At 42.8% G+C, this 22039-nt stretch overlaps 1 long non-coding RNA gene across 1 annotated transcript; it reads left to right on the top strand.

Annotated features, from left to right (window-relative positions):
* The first annotated feature begins 200 nt into the window (after positions 1-200).
* Positions 201-20091, top strand: LOC112571281. The gene is made up of 3 exons (XR_003100784.1): positions 201-310; positions 13241-13349; positions 18696-20091. It is a non-coding gene; the product is annotated as an uncharacterized LOC112571281 (long non-coding RNA).
* Positions 20092-22039: the final 1948 nt, after the last annotated feature.

The following is a 22039-nucleotide window of genomic DNA, read 5'->3' as shown; positions in this document are numbered from 1 at the left end:
ACCACACTGATACCAAACTACGAATGCAGGTGAATCAACGTTACCTCACTGCCGCCCACGTAGTTTACAGGTGTTAACAGATATAAATGAGTAAGTCAGTGACAGTCACCTGTATATTGCAGACGTTAATAGATATGAGAAACGTTCCAAAATTTCAATGAGGGGATGAGGGTTGAAAGACGTTCCTCTCATAAAAGATTCAACAAGCAGCGAGAAAGGCTACAAATTACAAACCTGACAGGCAGTAGATGAGGAGGAAAGGAACGAGTGGCTGAAAGGAGGCTTCCAAAGAAAGACCCTCTTCTTTGAGGTAAGACTGACGAGAAAGATGTGAAAATCGAGATGACATTATTCATCCCAAAAAGTTGGGGTTCGTGGCGTTTCTTCCTTTTTGCTAAAAAATAAAAACAAAAAAGCTGCTGATCACGTGACCAAAAAGAAGCCACGAGGTAGGGGATGGGAAGAGGGATGGTGAAGGGATGCTGGGAGTAGGCCGGACCGTCCTTGTTGGCCCGTTTAGCGTTTTGTCGGTCGCTGGTCGCAGTTGTGCCCCTCGCGCAGACCCTCGGCGAGGTCATCAGGCAAACCCTGGAGGCAGGTTGAGATGACGGGCCATGTCAGGCGCGTGACTGACAGCGCCACTGTTCGCCAACCTCCCCACTTCCCACCCATCTTCATCTTCCTCCTTCCTCCCCTCCCCCGGTTCTTGCTTCCCCTCCTGCCGAGTGTGCAGCTGCCTGGGGGTCTGCGTGTGCTTCACCATTTTTAAAATGCTAGTCTATGGATAGGACATAGTACACTTGTAACACGGTGTGTAGAGCAGCATCGAGATGTCACGTGTGAAACACGGTGTGTAGAGCAGCACTGAGATGTCACGTGTAGGACACGGTGTGTAGAGCAACACTGAGATGTCACGGGTAGAACACGGTGTGTAGAGAATCTCATGTTGTCGGTACTTTCAGCTCACACCATCCTGTGACCGCACAAGAAGTTGAAAAGTTATTTTACACCCTATACCAACCACATGTTCTGTAAACATTTTACCGACCATTTTGTTTATTGATTGCATTATCAACTTTTGTCTTAATATTTGATGATAGTAGTCTGGTTTTGTCCCCTCGACTTGTAAAACTGCTGTGGTGAAACTAATATTTATACAGTGAAACCACTCCAAAAAAAAAAAAAAAAATAGGAAAAAAGAAAAGAAAAGAAAAGAAAAAGAAATAAAACCCTCGACCACAATTAACCTTAAAAATGATCACCGTTTCAAATCTTTCATTTGTTTTTAAAGAACTGGAGAAGTTTGTCCGAAACCAGCTTTTTGATTATTTGAACTTCTACTGTTCACACTACGCCGTATAGTCTCACGTTCACACAGCAACGTTCAAGTGAACACGAACATCATGCGGGTCCTTGATGGAGTTCATTTCTCATTCTTAATGAGTATTGACATCAGCTTCCTTGCTGATTCTTTTGACCATGACATTCTCATCATCTACCTCAACCATTATGTTTGTATTACTGGAGTTATTTTACGGGTCGCACCGAGTCTGAGGTCATTAACGAACGTTGTGACCTTTCATTTGGTGTCCTTAGGGGTCTGTTGCTAGGTCCTGTGCTTTTCATTGTGTACACTAGGCCAGTCACGCCCCCTCGCTGATAGACACTGTACTAAGCTAGTTGTATGGCATGCAGATGATCTTCTTAATTGAGATATTGATGACATGAAGTGCGAGTTGATATTTATAAAGTTTAAATTTGATGAGGATAAGTAGATGTTTGTCGATACAGTCTAGTCGCTCCGCCTTGCCTGTCAAACTTCCATCAGCAAAGATGTGAGATGTTGACATAACTTTCTGGCACTCGTCACGTGACCAGGATATCTGGTTACTGATTCAAATATCACACAGGATGTCATGTACACCCACAGCTTTTGCCGCCAGTCGTCAGATTAGTTCTGTAGGATCGCAGCACACAGTTGAAGCAACTCAAACATTAGTCTGTGCCCTGTGCCCTGTGCCCTGTGCCCTGTGCCCTGTGCCCTGTGCCCTGTGCCATGTGCCCTGTGTCCTGTCAGGATGTCAGTGCCCTTCTGGTCGGGTGTCCTACAGTCTTATCCATCCACTTCAATGTGAATAATCTCCCTCACGTTGATTCGACTTAAGCTGTCAACAAACAACAGCAATGTAGACATGTAGACCTGTTCACGAAATACTCTCACTTGCTCTTACTCTCAACTCTGTTCTTACATGCTGATGGCTGCCATGACAACGACGGGTCTGGGACTGCTCTTGTTGAGGACCTGTGGGTCGACGACATGTTCTGCAGGTCACAGTCATCCTTGATGAAAGTTAGAGCGACAACCACTGCACAGAGAATGTTGTGCATTATCAGTCCCCACCACGCATGCTCCGTGACCTTTTCTGGGGCAGTTCCGTTGCCTGCTTTGCGTTCAAGGCAAAAGGGAAAAGTGAAACCAAATGTTAATGTAAGTTAATTACAGGATGTACGATCATTAATGATTTGATACACATTCATGTTTCTACCTGTGTGTTTAAATTATTGTATGGTGTCGAATGGCTGAACACATATCTGTGCTTGTTAGTGTTTATACATAATTATATTGTGATTATTGGCTTGATGTTCAGTCATGGATATGTGCACTTGCCTGATTGTAATGGTTTGATGCATTTCAATATTTTTATACATGGGAATGGAAGTTGTGAGGTGATGGTGCTTAAATATATGCATTATACATTGTCTTCAACAGAATGAAGATGTACCGCACATACTTTATGTCTGATAACTCCGGTGCACCAAGTGATGTTAGAAGCTGTCTTCGAACATGTATATTGTGAGACACAAAAGATGTAAATTCATTTTCAGTTTGGTGACGGACTTTGCCATCTGTTTTTTATATCCGAGGTAGTTTCAAGGAAATATATATACATATATATATATAGAGAAAGAGAATCAACGGTATGCCGTATGTATATCAACAGTATGTCTGCAATTATCACAGGTAGAGGATCTTCAGCAACGAGCGTTTGGTGAGAATCCAGAAGACGACATGCCAACTGTCTGCGAGGAAGTCGAGTATTTAGCAGCAGTGGGTAGTATTCAGGAAGCACATTTACCCAACCTGTTGGGTGTGGGGCTATCAACCCCACCCTGTAAACAAAAACATGCTACAGAAACCGCAAATACACGTGGAGCCACTGGGGGCGATTAGGAACAAGAAGAAGGTTGAATATGGCGTAGAATAATCAGGGGTGTCAAACTCAATTACCCAGGGGGCCAAATCTCACATCGTCCACAAGGTGGCGGGCCGAAGGTTATTATTTAAGCTGATAACTTTTTATTCAACAGTAGAACACTAAACTTTTTGTTATTAATTTTGTGTAAACAAAATCATGCATTAAAACAAAATTAAAGTAATAACAAACCAAGGCTTAGCAGTTTTTCTTCTTAATTTATTTTGTCAGAAGTGGACGTTTGGCATCTTTTCTTGGCAACAAGTTCGTTTATGTTTAGAGTAAGTTTCTGTGTTGTGGAGATTCTCAGGATGGGCTGCAAGTGTACATCAGTAAGACGACTCCTGTGTGATGTTTTGTTGATCTTCATCACAGAGAAAAGTTGCTCACACAAATATGTACTGCCAAACATGCTCAAGATTCGAGCCTAGTCACCTTTGATCTCGGACCGATTCAGGGAAGTTAACAGGTACTAAAAATCTTCGACCCGCGGCCCGTGTTCAGGACAGGGTGTCGCGTGTCAAAGGTCAGATTTATGGGCCCCGCCTTCACCATCCCTTCAGGTCATCAACAGGAGCGGTGGTAACTTGACCAGTGCACTGTTGGTGGTCTGTACAAACTTCACTAAACTCATCCCATCTCTTGCTGTCCTCGACGGGAACTTTTCTGTTCTTTGCCTTTACTTGTCGCCGGGCCATTAACAATGATTGATTAAACTTCTTTCGCGGGCCAGGTAAAATTTCATGGCGGGCCGGATGTGGCCCGCGGGCCGGGTGTTTGACACCCCTGGGTGATTGACTTAGTTCAACAAAAGCAAGAACATAATGTTTCTACACCTAACAAATCACCTGGACAGATATAACGCCACAGAACTGTTTCGTAATTACCGTTTTCCCAGCTTCATGCTTGTTTGTTTCCATTGTTCTTTCTTGTTACAGTTGTAGGGTACTCTCCTCATCCTCTGACAAAATTAGGTATGCATGATACTGACTTTTACGGAAATTTCCGCTTTTGATCGTTAGATCGGTTCATCTACTCGGTGGCTCATGAATCGAGCAGCTGAGTTCTGGACATTCTGAAGCTTGTGGATGAGGTACTGTGGACAGCCAGCAAGAAGAGAGTTGCAGTAGTCTAGACAGAACAAATGAGCAGATGAGAATTTTGGTGGTTGAGATGGACAGAGTGTGGCGAATGGAGCTGATCTTACGGAGCTCATAGTATGCAGAACGACAGTTGTGAGAAACGTGTTCATAAAGAGACATGTCAGCAGACATTATGTAACCTAAGTTACGTGTTAGAGTAACAAAAGAAACATCGGCATCGCCTACCCGAGAAGAGACAGGCAGTAAAGGGTACACTCTGGTTTTACGCTCAAAATGTCGTTTGTCACCTTACGCAGGGCGGTCTCAGTGCTATGAAAAGGGCGATAAACAGACTGTGATGGATAAATAAAACTTTCAGAGATTAGACAGGATAGAATTTGCTTAAGAACTACTTTCTCAAGGATTTTAGAATAAATTGGCAGATTTTAGATTGAGCCATAATTGTTTAGCAGGTTGATGTCAAGGGTGTTTTTTTTAACAGTAGTTTCACTGAGGCTGTTTTGAAGATAGCTGGGAAGATTCCAGAAGACAAGCTCTCATTTACTATTTCTGTGAGGGCAGGGAGTAGGACGTAAAGACAGTCTACCAGTACTGGGGTGGGAATGGATCCAGGGGACAAGTTGTGGGTTTTCACTGGAGTATGATGGTCCTAAGTTTACGAGATCGGCTGAAAGGAAGCAAAGGATCACTTTGGCCTTGCCAGATCGTCAATGTGGTTAGCAAGAGGTGAATGGTGCGCAGGTAGCTGATAAAGTTTAGCCAGGAAGCCAAGAATCTTGTGAACAAAAAGCTCGCTAAAGGCCTCAAGCAGTAAAGCAGGTGCAATGACTGTGGGCAGTTGTGGCCTGTTCAGGTTCTTGCAGGTCCTCAGTAGACTTCTACTCCACGAACAAGTACTGATGTGCACAGAGGAATTCAGTTTTGGCTGAATAAGCAAGGTGGATGACTTCATGCTTGGCAGCTTAGCATCCGTGTATGGACAGTCAGCCCAGACCCACACCACAACCTCACAGCTCGTCGACGTCTCGCCTGACCTCTCCGTAGCTCAACAAGTCTGTCGGGTTAACTGTACCAGCTGTTCACGACCAACTTTAGGACTATTTTACTCATAGGTTAATTCCCGATGTGTACCAATACGAGCCCAGGGTAACAGAATACCCAGACAACATTTTGCTGACGAATGCTTTGACAAATAAGTTATTGATCAGTTCTATTTATATTTCTTATTGCCAATTCGTTCTGAACTGGTCAGGAAGTAAAATGCTCACCTTTCGCCATTGGCACAATTAAATAAAAAAAATAACTAGACAGAAGAGCTATCTCAATCGTAACTAATGGTGAGATTGGCTGGTGCTGGCGTTTTCGCCGTCAGCAACAGAGGCCACATCAAGGCGAGCTCGTCCAGCCTTGTAAACAGGCAAGGAGAGCTGGAGGCGAGGTCTGAACCCTCCATCCATGATCTTCACTACTGTCATGACTAGGCGTAGGCGATAGTTGGTGCTGCACTTGCCTCCTACACAAGTCGAGCGAACACGCGGTTAAACGGGTAGCAGTCAGGTAGGTTACGTCGGTGAACGCAGCTGTCGCCCTCTGGTGGTGCCAGGCCGTCAGGACGGACAGGGGCCAGGATCGTCTCGCTGCCGTTATCTCTCCTGGAGATCGGTCAGAGGCTGAGAACCGTTTGCGTCCGTTAATTGTAAGACTGAGGTGTACCTAGCGCGGGATAATCACGTTCGATTTTATTGTAAGCCAGACACAGGTGGGAGTGGAAAGCCGAGCGTGATGGCGCCTCTGGCTTTCCTGTTGTGTTACAGGTGGGAGCGGGGACAGAGTAGGTGCAGAAGGCTGTAGTAAGTCCGAGTGACCACCTGTCCATTATGTCCTAGTCAGGTAGCTACTGGATGTAGCTAGGTAGTAAAATGGTTGGGAGTGAGTGTGAAGTATGATTGATCATTTGTGAAAGACGATGATCCCCAAGAATGAATGCCGAGAAATCATTGTCTCTTGAGAAGGAAGCTTGTAGAAAAGAATTATCAAAGTGACTGATATCAGATCGTCTGCTGAGAGTTAGTCTTGACATCGTGACTAGTCCAGCACAACCTCAGCTCAACTTAGTAATGCGCAGACACGTTCTGTAACTGCTCAACGTTTCATCACTCCAGTAGCTGTTTGGTCGCAAACAACAGATTCTCGAGGCTGACAGATAAAGTGTTGGTCCCTCACCAGGTGCCGTTAGGCTCTAGACAGCAGTTACGGCCTAGTGACGGGGGAGACACGTAGTGACACAAGTGACGTGTCTGTGTCGCAGTGCTCGTGTGGAGGCAGTTACGATCTGCGAGGACATCAACGGTTTCCAAGAAACATCGGAGGGCCCTCCACGTGGCGAGAGACATTCATGTGTGAAGATAAGAGGCGAGTGTGTGTTGAATGAGTGTAGAGTGCTGTGTGTTAATGAAGGTAACTAGACCGTCACTCACGTTACTTGGACTGAAGATAAGGAATTGTAAATGGAAGAAGACTAGCCATACTTGGAATCTTTTATGTTATTGCATTTTCTCTAACTTGTTTGTGTAAAACTCACGATTTAAAATAATGTTCTATATTCATACTAAATCGCGTTGAGTTGATTATTGCGAACGGACGCTGGGGGCTCGGAGTCAGATGGTCTCTGCTAGCAATTCAATGTAAGTGTTTTGAGTACAAGTTCATGTCGGCGCAGGTTGCTGAGGCATCGAATGTGTAGTCAGCCCGAGGGCAGAGGCTCGATCACGACATCTCTGTCCGTTTCACGTACCCGTTCCCAAGGATTCACGACAACGACATATATACAACTGTCAATTCACTACCTAAAGACAAACATACAATTGTCACAAATTCAAAATATGGAAATTTTTAATGATTTTTAATACAGTGGTTTTGAAATATATAACATCCAACTTGTATAAACCAACTGGTGGCATTTTCTTTCACGAAGCAGTCTTAAATCCACTTTGCTTCTTGAAGAAAATAAAAGTACAACTTACACTATCATAAGGCCAGACCCTCACACACACACACAGATGATTTCACCGAGTATGAGAATCGGAGACAAGCTGCAGGCGCTGAGGCTGTGTAGCAAACGCCCAGCAAGCAGATCCTAATTTACCATGATGTCCTTCACACTCTGCTCCGACAGATACTTCTTCGTCGAGGGCTTCCAATCTCAGACCTAATTTTCCGACATCAATTTTCTGCACCTTACGTCACTACTTGCACCGGAAGCAGTTTGCCCGCCGTGGTCTTCAGAGATCGCTGCCCTTTTGAGGATCGGGGAGAGTGAGAGGTCACTGACGTCATCCGATGTACACCGACAACGTCTACTTCCAGCCCCCCTCCCCACCAGGTTTTCTTTACGTGTCCTTTCCCCACACACCCATACCGCCTAAAAAAAAAAAAGGTAATCCTTAGCGATTCCAGAGCCAGAAAATTTGCTCCACCATCATGCAGCCGCATCCTCTCGGCTTCTCATCACGACAGCAGCAAAGCTAACAGGACTGTGGTGGAGGCCCCCTGCATGCCACTGCCCGGAATTCAGGTCAGTCTTGGCACAAGGCGGCGAAAGAGGAGGAGAAGGAAACGAGGAGTAAAGGTGGGTGGGAGGGCGGTCGGCAGGCAAGGAGGGTGTGTGGTGGCTGGAGAGGGAAACAGGAGGCGAGATTAGGCCCGGGAAGGGGGTAGGAGAAAGGTGGGAAACAGGATAGCGCCAGAGGTCGGCCGAGGACACGGGGTGGGAAGGGGTGGGCACAACACCCGCTGGAACCTTGCGGCGCACTAACCGTGGCCTCTTTCCCCCACCCTCCCTGCTTCTCTCCTCCCTGGCTGTCGGTCCTACAGACACTCGCTATGCACCTTCTGTGCGTGTGTGCGTGTGACCCCCCTTTCTCGATTCTCGCCCTTTATCCCCCGCAACGCTGCTTTGCCACATCACACCACCTCGTGGCAGAAAGATCAAGCTGGCCCTTATGGCTGGCTATATGGCTGACTGTGTGGCTGAACATGCACATAGTCTTAATGCTTAATGGCAGGCTATATGGCTGGCTGTGTTGAGGTCTATGCTCAGGTACGTATCGTACAGTCAGGAACTGGCGGTTACGGGCAAAGCCCTCGCATAACAGGCTTTTGTCTGTGTTATTACACAACAGGCATTGTCCTGCTGGTCTGTTATTATACAACAGGTTTTGTCTTGCCAGTCTGTTATTACACAACAGGCATTGTCCTGCTCAGTAGGTAGGAAGATGCTCAGCTTGAGGGGGGGACCACTATGCTGACAGTGAACGACAAAGCAACACAACATTTTTGAGGGGGGTAACTGCTCCCCTCCCTGCCACCTCTGGTTCCTCCACCACTGCTGCTAGTCTGTGTTATTACACAACAGTCTTGTCCTCAACTCCAGTTTGTTACCCTGTTTCCCTTCTTATTTTGTGTTACCTCTTACTGGCTCACCTCCAGATTCACTCTTTGTGCCACTGCGCCGACCGGGTAGTGACCGTCACGGTCTTGACGCTGTACCTCGCTCGACCCTTGAGGCACATCACACCATCACCTCTCACTTCCTGAAATAGTTCCCATCCACCCGTAAGTAAGCCGGTAAGTTGCAGTTTAGACACACGTCTAGGAAAGAGAGAGACTGAGACACCAGGAGGAGCGGCTGCGCATGTGCAGCTTAGAAACGTAAAGCCCGAGTTAGGCTCTCGATGTCGGGTGTAAGAAGGATAATAAGATGTACTAATCTCTTCCTTCAACAACCCGACATCTTCAGTCTAGCTGTGCAACACTGATGTATCAAACATGAGGCATGACACCCGAGTGTATAACGCACACCTGCTCGTTAACGAAAAATCAGGCAGCGGAACGGCATCAAGAAAAGACGGAAGAACAAACAAGGAAATAAAGAAAGAAAGGAATAGAAAGGTTGCATGTATGTGAGTGAGTATTACGGACCATGGAGTATTGCGATCAGAACAAGGCTTATCACTGAGAGTAGCATCTTACATTTACATAAGGAGTTACTTATTTATTGTCTATCAAATAAGTCTTAATTTACACTCCTTCTAACACGTAGCCTAGAGTGTAACATTTGGTTTGTGTGGTTACCAATGTAATAGCAAGCGAGAACCTCAGACTTACTAATTAATAATACTTACTACTATCTTTTAAACTTAAATGTTATTAATTGTGGCTGCTTCGTCGGTGTGATATAGAAGAATGTCTAGAAATGTCGGTCCTTTTGTGGGGATACGTCTTTCATTGACTCCACGTCCATGGTGATGGTTGTTTGTTGACACTGGAGGTGGTCAAATTCATTTGGGCAAAGTCCACCTATCGTTTCAAGATAGCCTGTCGTTTTCCACTTTCCTCTATGGTACGAAAACCTGATTCACTGTATAATTTTAATTCCCCTTTATGGCTCCAATAATAATTCTAATAACTTGGAGGTGAATTTTTTTTCTACATTGGTGATAGTAGGTCAGCAAAACCATCCCAGAGGACATCCGCTTAGTTTTTAAAAACGGCAATAGAAGAGATTAACAAGGTTTATTACATTGCTTAAGGCAGCTGATTAACATAGAGACTTTGATGACAAAGCAGTTGATGTGCTTGTCCCATGTACAGTCATTGTGAAGAGTCAAAAGTGTTTGTGGGAGATGACCTGTTCCAACAAACTATTTCCAAAGTATAGGTTATAGAAAATTTCGGAACCTTGGTTAAAGTTTAGTAGGGTTTTTTTTTTTTCTTGTATTAAATTTGATTTTCCATAGAGCAGTCCATCTGCCTATTTTTATATTTTATAATTTTTCAAACTGAAAATTGACATATCTAACATGAAGATTGCACATTTCTATGAATCAACTACTGTCGCCAGTAAATAAGCTGACGGTTATGTTTTAATGTCAGAACAACAGCTTTAATATAAACGAAACATAAAAGGAGACCTAAGACAGCCCAGAGGGACACCTGCCGGCAGTTTTATGTCGACCTTTCATTCCAGTGGCATGGCTTGCAAGCCTCCAGTGTATAGCTGCATAGAAAGTTTAGTAAAACCAAAAGCTTACATGAAAAAAAACTGTCAAATGTCCCCACAAGTAACAAATAAAGTCTGCGAGGTAGGTTTTTTAAATCATTAAAAAGAGACGATCATTATAAACTGAGGTCAGTTGGATGACAGCAGTCACACCGACTAGACCGGTGACAGAATGTTATTCTCAGTAAAAAGAAAATTAGGTAAATCTGGGAGTGAATGCGACACAACTCATCAAGGAAACTTGTCCGTAATTTACACAATCATCTTTCTTACCATTTTTTTTTTTTTTTTTTTTTTTTTTTGTAAACGTGCATCACGTGGGCAATTTTTCAGCATTTTGGGAAAACTCTTGGAAGAAAACGGTCAAAAAAGGAGGTATGTGGCAGAGTAATTATGTCTGATGTAGCAATAAGCACTTTGTTATGGATCAAGTCTGGGACAGGGGACGAATTCTGTTCAATTGATTCTGTAACTTTAGGTGAGGACAAAATAATCTCACGTGCTTCTACGTCACTAGATGGAAGCAAGAGGGTTATCCGTTACCTGCCATCGTTGTTTAAAGTCGATGAAAATTGTAGTCTTCACGGCAATTGTTTTACTATGGGTCACAGAGAAGATAGTTCATCAAGATTTTTTTTTTTTTTTTTTTTTTTTGAGAATGACATTAATTTCCACCATTCTTTATTGCCGAATGGAGCAGAAATTCTGTTGCTAAGTTTGTTTCGATATTCCTGTTTCCTTATTTAATTTTGGGGATTAAAGCGTTTCCTCGTAGTACTTTCGTTTTTTTATTCAATCTATTTCTTTTTAAGAAAATTTAAGTTCATCTGTCATCAAAGGAGCGTCGTTTGAACTGACCGTTATAATCTTTGGTCGGTAGACATTACTTCGCTACAGTCAAAATGTTTTCAGGAGATGAGTAGCAGTATCTCTCTCGCTAAGAGCGAACAGTAAAGAGAACTTTCCTAAACCAATCTTGTTATAGTTAAGAATTTGCTTTTTGTGCAAGTAGAGTGACACACAGCTCAGTGTGGTCACCACAGGAGAGTGATCTTCGTAAGTTGGGTCGAGACTTGTTTTAGAAGTAGTTCTAATACGGGTGGATTCGTTGACAAGATGGTGCAGCTAGTACCTCGATTATACAGTTCCAGGTAATGATTAGAGGGCGTGGCCAGCTACACAGTATTACAATCACCTAAAATGATAATTTTTGTAGAAGTGTTAATTTTAATTTACTGATTTATTGAAGGATGCTCCCAAGTAGACAACAGTTTTGCGAAGGGTGAAGTGGGCTTCTGGTTTAAGAACATGTGAGAGGATCTCCTGATTTCCTTTCTGTCCACACTCCCTTCTCGGTGTAAAGCTCTAGACTAAGGTGCCAGATGTCCAGAGGAAGCAAACATTTTTCTACATCCCGAGATTCATTATGCTGTTTGCCTGGTTTGTTTATATGTTTCTTTCTCCTGCAAAAAGGTTTGATGTCTTAAAAATAATTCATATAAGGTTTTGGCGTAGAGGCGCTTCCCAGTTATCAAGTGAGTGCATTTATATATTTATTACATATCTAATATTGGATAATATCTCAATGCATTGTTTGTTTTGATGGATGGTGTGTTTGGATGGATACATTTTTTTCCCTGCGAACTATTACATATTTTAAATAGATGCATTTTTCCTGATTCCTGATTAGTTGTGTGTGTGTACGTCTCGCGCTTTGGAGAAGCCCAAGGTGTGGTGTACCTACCCGCTTATTATCTGGGCTGTCGGTGCTGGCTTTAGGAGATGGGTATTTTCCCAATGTGCTGTTTTCTCATTTCCTCTTTACATTTTTTGTTTTGTTTTCGTTTCCTTCCTCTGTCGCTCCTCTTATCCTCAATCCCTACCTCCAACCCATGGCAGTCGATGCATACACACGGATGTTGCTGCATTTAAGCCGCTATTTATTTAAGCTTTTAGCCAGTTTGTTTGGAATTTTCCTAGGGACCATGTCGTTTTCTCCACCCACCCCCAACCTTCCCACCCAGCCACTCACCTAGCGAGCACCAACATATTTTCCTCTTTCCGCATTCGGTTTCCATCACCGGCTTTCTAACCTCACGCAACCTGACCTTGCTCGTGACCGTGACCCGGAGCAGGAGAAATAACACCACCACCAACAACAACAACCACAAGTCGTCCTTAAACGTCTACTGCCTCGGGTAGTCAGGGGAGTGGGTGGACGGCCATTAACTTTGCGTTAAAAAATGAAAGTGTGCAAGATGTGCAGTGCAGGGAGGTGTGTGTGATGTGTAGAGCAATGAACAGTTAGCCTGCACCCGCCCCCGCCCCCAACCCAGGCATGTGGGGTACAGTTAACCCCCAAGGCAGGCAATGTACAGTTTGATACGAGTACATTATGTCATTTCTAGGACAGGCAATGTGAATTAATGAGTACAGTGTGTCAACTCTATGGAGGGTGGTATGTTTTATTTAATGTGTGTACAGCGTGTCATACATAAGACATGGTACGTGTACAGTATATATTATGCTTTGTTTAGTGTGTGTGCGCGCGCACGTCTGTGGACTGTAACGTTTAGCATATGTATGGTGTGGATGTCTGTAGAGTGTATTCTGTTTAATACATATCAATGGATCGCTCTAGTACAAAGACTGTATGTTATGTAATGTTTAGTGCACGTATATTATGTAATGTTCAGTATATTATGAAGGGTAATGCTTAAGGCATGTACAATGCATCGCGCGCACTATGTTTAGTTCATTACTGTATGTAATACTTGGTACACGTACAGTGCTGAGCACATCACATGTTCTCTGCCTAGAAGTGTGACCCAGTGTGGAAGCCCGTTACCTTGCATCAAAACGGACATGCATGAGTGCGGCACATGTACCAAGGCAGACAAGGGAGAAGACCTTACCTTCTGACCGCAACAGGTGAGTATAAGCAAAAGTCTGTATAAACAAGTCGGACACTGCTACCAGCCAGCCTAGGCAGCGGACAAAAATCTTTGTAATCAGTAATTCCTGATTCCCATAGCCACACATAGCCATACTTATATAACATGATTAGTACCTACATATCATATTTAGTACCTATATAGTACATGTTTAGTATCTACATAACATATTAAGTACTGATATAGTACATGTTTAGTACTTATATCACATGTTTAGTACCTATATAGCACATAGTTTAGAACAGCTCACACTAAGATGGTTTCGTGTCATCCTGCATCTTGCTCATTCCATCTTTCTGTCTATTGTCGTTTGATTCCCTTGGTGAAGCAGTTAAACGTCTACGAAAAGCTGCGAGTAGTGTGGCACCACAGGATCACAAGGCACCAAACAGAAAGGACTGGACAGAGATATGCAGCAGTTTTATTCCATCTCTCATCTCTTGACTCGGTCAGCTGCGTGAAAGACACGAAGGAGGACTGCAAGAGAAAGATGCAGTGACAGAGTGTCTGGGAGTTGCCAGCTTCTTTGTACCAACCACAGCAAATAGTTCACATCCTCCATCGATTCCAGACTGTGTGTTTGTGTCTAGAGAGTTTATTGAGATTTAGGTGACATTATCTGACAACGATGGGAAGGCGATGTTCAAAGAAAAGTTGCTGGTTGTCAAGAGTCAGAGGTCAAGTTCTCAGTGACACGGCCATCGTTTGGCTGCTGATGTCAAGGCGATGCACAGAATTATTCATTTGTTTGGAGCGAATCTGTGTCCTGAGGTTTTCCAGTCCATTCACCAGACCATTGTGTTTTACAACAGAACCTACCCACTACCTACATGGCAGTGACATGTTGGCAAGTTTTATATCAGACTTTGCTGTCAGTGGCATGTCTTCCATATCCATCTGTTCCCTAGTTCTTGCAAGTTGCATCCCCTCTTCCTGCAGGGCCTGCTGGATCCTGTCAGGCTGGATCACTAAAGAAAGGGGCAATGCCTGTTCCATGGCACCTAACAATAGCATTTTTCTACTTCTTCTATTAATATGATGTATTAATTTATATTACATTACTTAATTATTATGTCTATATATGAATAGGATGTGCTTGCATGTAAAGACTTAAGGTCTGGCTGATGCTGGAAAAAGGCGTTATACAAATGTGATGCTCATGATTATTATTATTACTATTACTATTATTATTATTAAGCACATATAAACAAGGGATAAACTTTTGAGAGGCTGTTTCTGCCTCCTACTCTCACTCTTACGTAAATCACAGATACAATGCTCACTCAAATCCGGTTACATTCGAACCTACCTCGAATTTGAAATATCAGTTGGTTGGTTTCCCATCAAAGCAATGCATATTCAACTTCCAGCCTAGCCAAAAACTTCCACAACACGAATAATTTTAATAATTAAGCCGGTCAGCGTGTACTGCTCCCCCACCGACCCTCCGCTCCCATAGTCGCCGCTCTGTAGGAGACACGTGTGCGACAAGCACGACTCCGTCTCTGCAGGGTGCCGGATGGTCTTTAAAAGAATGACCAAGAAAAATGAACATTTGGTTAAAATTAAACGTCCACGGTGAAGAAATGTTCCTTAACTCGAACCTTCCGTAACTCGATTTTTGTCATTGGTCCCTTCGCCTCACAGGCTTGATATTGTGTGTTGTGTGGTCGTGCTTCGATTTGGATACAAAATGTTGGACCTTCATGTTAACATGTGCTTCTGCTGTGTTTTCTTCCTCTTATGGTTTGCAACAGGACTGCATATACTGTAATGTATATAATGTATAATGTATACAGGGCCGCCGAGAGCCAGCCCGGGCCCCGGGACAGACCTCTCCAGGGCCCCTTGTACTTGTAATCGTAAATTATTTTCCCAGTATATAATGTATGTTTACAACTCGAATCTCAATATCTACACTCAAACTCAACTTCTGCATGTGTAATGCTTGGGTGTTCTGTCCTTAGACCTTTCTTTAAAAGAAAAGGAGAAGAAGAAGAAAAAAATCCACTGACCAAGGCTGGGCCCCCTTGACAGCCGCGGGCCCGGGTATACCAGACCCCCCTGTCCCCCCCTCTCGTCAGACCTGAATGTATATAAAGTTTATAATGTTATTTGTAGTGCGAACTGTTCGGCAGCGACCTTGAGCTGCACTGAATAAACTGAAGTGATGCAGTTTCATGTGATAACACTTCTTCATATTCTCAAGATTACTCAGTATCTTCCCAGTATTCTCCTGATGTCACTAATTTCATTCTCTGGAGTCTACAGTGATCACCCTTTACTGCCGGAACGCAGCGTGTCCTCCCATTGTTCTTCCTTCTACATCTTTGTTACTATTCTGTGATCTTGTTCTACGTCGTTGTTACTTTTTTATGATTTTCTTCTACATCTTTGTTACTTTTCTTAACTTGTTCTACATATTTGTTACTATGTTGTGATCGTGTTCAGCGCAATAAGCCTTTGTCTGAGATATTGTGCTTTATAAATTCTCATTATAATTTTTATTAACAACCTTTCCCATAATGCTAGTCCTTTTTTACATCCTTCTTTTGCAATATAATGTTACTCTCAGCTCTTGTTCTTGTTATTTGGTTCCTCTTTGTGTTTTCTGTATTTGGTTTTATTCTTAATTTGTACTGCTGTTTATTCTTTTAGAGTTCGTATGTTATTTGTTTGTTTTCCTGTCCCTGATAAGCATTAGGAATGTGTATAGTAAGGTGATGGAATTATTTGTATGTTGGTCAGCAAACTTTTGACAGTTGCATGGATAATGAAATTCATCCCATATATCCTTAGTGTTACAGAGTCTACAGAGCCCTTAATTGCTAGGGATCTCATTTTGTCTACATTTATTCACCGGAAAGTAATAGTTCAGTATCCTATATGTTATTCAAGGGAGATAATCATGGGTAGGAATTATTTTAAACAGATTCTAGTGAAAAGGTACTTTTGAACATGCTATATAATTTGAGTATATTTGTTTTGAGTTTAGTTCTCCTAGCCAACTCTTACTATACTGGTCCTGGAGGGACATATCGATTTTCTTAAGCCAATCACCTGGTTTGTTTGTTTTTTCTGGTTTATCCATATTCCACTTAGGTCAAGAGCTTGCAGGGTTTTCTGGACATTACTGACTTAACTTAACTAAAGGATTTTTCTTTTAGTTTCAGGTCAAGATAGAAAAAAAATAAACTACTATTTCACGTTTTTCACCATTAGATATAAATACTGGTTCTTCCTTTTTTACCTGTAGAAAATATAACTATTTTAGTTTTGTCTGAGTTAATTGTCAATTTCCACTTATCACAGTATTTTTTCATGCTGTCTAAATTACTCTGTAAGTTTTCTGGTGTTTCATAAAAAATGACAGTATCATTTGCATTCAGTAATAAGAACAATTTAAAGAGCACATCAGTTTCTTGAAAAGTTAGATTGTTTGGTGCCATTTTGGCTGGTTCTGAAAGAACACTTTCAGAGTCTGAGATGTGTTTTCAGGTCATTGACATAAACTGCAAACAGTAAAGGAGATAAGTTCTCCAATTGTCTGACGCCATGACTACTTTTAAAGAACTCTGGATTCCACTAAGATTTTAGTCTTTTATAGATATTTTTATTACATTTATTAATCTTCCCATAATGCCATAATCGAGCAGTTTTTTCCCAGAGGTAAGCTGTCTATGTTACTGAAGGCTTTTTCGCAATATAGGTTGAACGCATCTATGTAGAACAGTAGAATCTCTTCTTTTTAATTAGAAAGATCTCAATAATGTTGTGTAGAGTGAATAGGTGATCAAGGTGGTACACCCTGTCATGAACTTGCTTGTTCTTTCCCAAGGAGGTCATTTTCCTCCAAACAGCCTTTTAAACGTTCATTTAGGACGCTTGTAAATAAGTTTCAGCTAAGGATTGTGATACAACAATAGTTATTTTGATTACTTTGTTTTCTTTTGTTCCAACCTGTTGCCCCTTCTGTGGGACCAATAGCTGCATGGAGAAAGAAAAATTACAAAAAGAAATACAAGCAGAAAGAAAGAACAGTGCACACTCTTCTATTGTCGGGCTTCTTCCTTCATTAACTCGCAAACTTGGCAGTTAACTGGATAATTTATAAACTTATTACTCCCTGCTGGCTTGAAAGTTCAGGCGTACTGAGAGATAGAGGGTCTGTGTGCAGACATCTCGCCCCGCATGCAGACAAAGCAAGGGAGAGAACTACTGTTCACCTACCCTACCTCCAGTGTAACGGCTCGGTGCCCCGCGCACAGCTTTGGGGAACATTGAAGACTCTAAACGCTTCAGATGCACGTGTCGCATCTGATTCAAACTGGTTTTCTTTGTTAGTAACCTAAGGACTGTTACATCCTTCAACAGATGAAGGTGGTGATGTCTGGCGGCCTGGTAGCGCAGTGGTGCAGCTCCTGTCACCATTTCAGTCATTTCAGTCCTGGCTTCACTAATTCTCTCTGAACGTTTCAACTGTTATAGAGCACTGCCCCTTCCCCCATTGTCTCAAGTACACCAGTTTCTTTCCTCACCCTACCCTGATCCTCAACTCAACCTACCCTGATCCTCAAATCAAGCATCCTACCAAAGTAATCCTTAACAAGTCAAATGTCAACTCAACCTCTATAGTTTTGGGTAGTAACTGTCATTCCTCTTGCTGTCTCTGCAATCTGTTGATAGCCGATGTTTCGCACACTATAGTGGAATAAGAAGATGCTCAGCTTTTTTTTTTTTTTGGGGGGGGGGGAGGGGAATGGCTGCCCCTTTGCTCCCCTGGTTCCTCCGCCACTGCACTAGTAAACATGACAAAGCAAAGGCGTAGTATGGAACTATAGACGCGAGACTTACGGTGATAAGACGTAGCAGCACGTGTTTGTACCCGGATGATGTAATGATCAGATACACAGTCATCTGCACCTGATAGTCGATGCATGCTTAGAAAAACCCCACAAAAGACCTGGTGCTTCAGTTACTTAGCATAGCCGTCGCTTTCGCAATCGTTAAAAAAGACAAAGAAAGAAAAGACGAACTCCAACAAGACTGCTTCGCTCCATATTCTTTCCAGCACAGTACGCATGTGATGAAGACACGATGAACAATGAGAACTAGAGAGAGAGGACATACACGTGTATAAACACACAAACAGACAACTATATTTTTTCGCTCATGCACAAAGAGAGAGAGAGAAAGAGGAGTGACGGGAGAAAGACAATTTGATTAGTGTGTTGCTAATTGCGTGCACATCTTTTCAGAAAAATCAGGAGAGCGCACACACACATACAAACTGTTCACTCTGTGTTATCTGTATTTCCTGCAGGCCAAGCACCTCGCGCCTGTCTGTACGAACACACGGCTTGACCTCTGGCGGACGGGTAAGGGTGGTAGGTGCGTGAGCGTATGCCAAAAGGCTAACTGTAGACCTCAGAGGTCACTAACCTTTGCCTAAAGGAGAGAAAATGAGGTGACCCGTGGCGCTCCTGCCCCCAACCCCAATCTCTCGGGCCACGTTACACGTCTGAGGTTACAGCTGCCCCATAGAGGGGCAGGAGGCAGGGCATGTCTACCCTCAGTCTTCTGATGGATGGGTGAGTACTCTCCAGCCAGGAAGCGAGCGATCTGTCCCGACGGAAGAACAGCAAGAAGCGTTAGTCCAAGGTAACAGAAACAAGTGGCGTGGCTTTCCGTGGTCTTCATTTAGTAGGAAACGTGTGCGGGAAGGAAATGTTGCACACCTCTATTTCTTGCCACCCATCTCTGTCTGTGTGACTATGTATCTGTGAGAGCGTGTATGTGTTCAAATGAGAAGAGAAAGAGTGAGAAAGAAACGAAGAGGAAGTCAGACGTTCTTTGTGTTTATTGTATCTTTAAAGCTGAGTTAACACTCATTAGCGAGCCAGATGCGCCGAGCGGGAGAGAAATGTCATTAGCAGGCGGCGGGATCCGAACCTGTCACATATTGTTGTTCACTGCTTCCTTGGTGACGAGAGCGTCACCTCTGAGCCACCAGGTAGCCAGCACGGGACTCCAGAACTTCTACGAGACAGTGACTGCCACGTGGTCTCGATGTAAACAGCGATGACTGTGTTGCGCAGAGCGACCCTAACGGCAGAGTTTGTGACTTGGTCCAGTAAATCGCAAAGTAATAAATTGTAATGAAGTGTAATAAAGTGTGCACTATTATTATGACATGTTTGAATGTGTATATATTATCTTTACTTTGTTTCTTGTGCTTGTCACATTTTATTTCTTTATGAACACTGGCTGCCTTGGCGAGATATCGCCTTAGTTGCTGGCTCGGCGTAAAACACCCATTCCCCCTACCCCTGTACCTGCAGCTGCACGTGCACTAGCTCTCATCACTAAGTTCGTTTGTTCGGTTACCTAAACAATTACACTTTGCACAGATTATGAACCAAATGACAATGAGTATATTTTCCAGGAAATGGCTCAACCTACTAAAACAATCCAGTCTACGATCCCTCCTTGCTGTGTATGTAATGTACACAATCCTGAACCCGATGTGTAGCAGACGACATTTTTCAGTGTCAATATTCCTAGAAATAATAATTATGTCTATAAAGTAAGGACTGTAAAAATTATCAAGTACTGACCTCGCTTCATCAGTTGTAAATCGGAAAAGGATTTACCAGGACATGTGTAAGTAATCAGTACAATTAATCGCACAACATCAGGTTCCCCATGTCGACACTTTAGCGACCATAATCGTCCATTTTGGTCCGCTTGTCTGTCTCCGTGGAAAGTTCCTGATGACACAACTTGAGATGTTTATTATCTTTGTTTCAAGTCGTAAACCGTTACAAGCCTTAGGGACTCGCGTCTGCATAAGTGTTGGTATATTTGTCGGCAGCTGCTTACTGACATACTTTTTTTTTTTTAACAGGGAAAACCGTCAGTACTTAACTGATGTAATCATCGTCATCATCATCATCATAATAATAATATGCCCAAGATTTTATTTTTGCGTGTAAACTGTGCTTCATCTATATCTATGTCTCAAATACCTGATTGTCTTGTGATTTTTGTTGTTTTGTTGTTGTTGTTGTTGTTGTTGTTGTTTTGCCTCAAGTATATAAAGCTTTTTCTCCAGTCTTGTTTAGGGTAAGCTTAGCAGCTCGAGCAATGTAGTGAATTGTAGTCTTTAAGCTGCATTAACATGAACAATAATGAATATAGATCACAGAAGTGAGTTACCTTGAGACAAAAATATAGTGTAGTTAATGACAGAGGTGTAGTTATTCTCCATAGGCCTTTGAGAGCTAGAGATGTTAGCTTTCTTATTTATCTTATTCTTACTTATTCACGTAATTTTAACAGTACTGTGGGATGTTTTAGCAGGGATATATGTCGGTCTATACTGACTATACTATTCTGTCTTTGCCACCCATTTTTCAGCGTTAAAGCTTTAATTGTTTCGACTGATTTTATCTTGTACCTGTTTCTGTGGATGTGTTTTTGAATTCTTTCTCCTAGTAAATACAATTCTGTGAGCTAACCAATTGCATTTGCCATTTTGGACTATTATGATCAGTTGAAATGATTTTATGCGTTTGCAAAAATAGAAGTAGAAATTTGTCGTCCCTGAGATCATTTTCGGCAGGTTATATCAGTGTTTCGACAGTTCATAGAACATCAGACCAAACCGATGATAAACAATAAACACAGTTCTATGAGAGTAGTCATGTACTCTGTTTGTCACACGTCACATGCACACTTGGAACTCTCCGCTTTACTTATTACTCGGTCACGTGGACGTCTTCCATCTTGGAAAGAACAAACAAACAAATCCACTACGTCCTCCCCTTAAAAAATGCAAGCGCTATTTACTGAATCTGTACATCGCAAATCAGAGTTGAAACGACAAGTAAGAAAAGCACAAGTCTAGTTCCTCGTGTCTTTTTAGTAAAGAAAAAAGAAGTAAGAAAAAAAAGATGAAAACTAGGTATGCATGTCCGGGTGGAACACATTGATCACGTAAACTAGCTCCGAGCTCAGAGGTCGTCGATACTTTGAGCCACCATGGGTGGCGTGCTCTGTCCTGCCATCTTGTTTTGTCAGGCAATCGGCATCGACTCGCCAACATTTTTTTTTCTTTTTTTTCTTTTTTTTTTTTTTGCGGGGTCGTCTGAGGCAAATCGACGGGTGTTCAGAAGGCGTGTTGCTAACAGCTCCCATCTCCATTTCCTTTCCTGCCGATCGAAGTTTGCATAACTTTCCAGACGACAGCCAGGAGAAACAGTATGGACTTTTCTCTTGTTGTAAGACCACGCCCTTGTAGAAATGTCGACACCAGGTACTAACGTGTTGTCTGTAACTTCTGGCTCCAAGTCAGTTCTGCACAATAAAGACGATAACATGTTTCGACGACACGCAGCCACCATTTTATGGGAACGAGCATGTGTGTGTGTGCGCGCGCGCGCGCTCGTAAAAATATGCTCATAAAGAATGATTGTGCCTCTGAGTACGCATTTGTGAATTATTTTAAAGTTGTGTTGTTGTTGTTGTTGTTGTTGTTGTTGTTGTTGTTGTTTGTTGTTGTCGTTGTTGTTGTTGTTAAAGTGTCCAAATAGACAAAGACTTATTTATTCGTGTACTTTCCGACAGCAGAGCCAGACGGTTTTCTCTCACGTTTATTATTGATGT

Source organism: Pomacea canaliculata, linkage group LG8, assembly GCF_003073045.1.
Source record: "Pomacea canaliculata isolate SZHN2017 linkage group LG8, ASM307304v1, whole genome shotgun sequence".
Taxonomy (NCBI): Eukaryota; Metazoa; Mollusca; class Gastropoda; order Architaenioglossa; family Ampullariidae; genus Pomacea; species Pomacea canaliculata.
The sequence above is the reverse complement of the archived record's forward strand: the minus strand, read 5'-3'. Positions and strand labels throughout refer to the sequence as shown.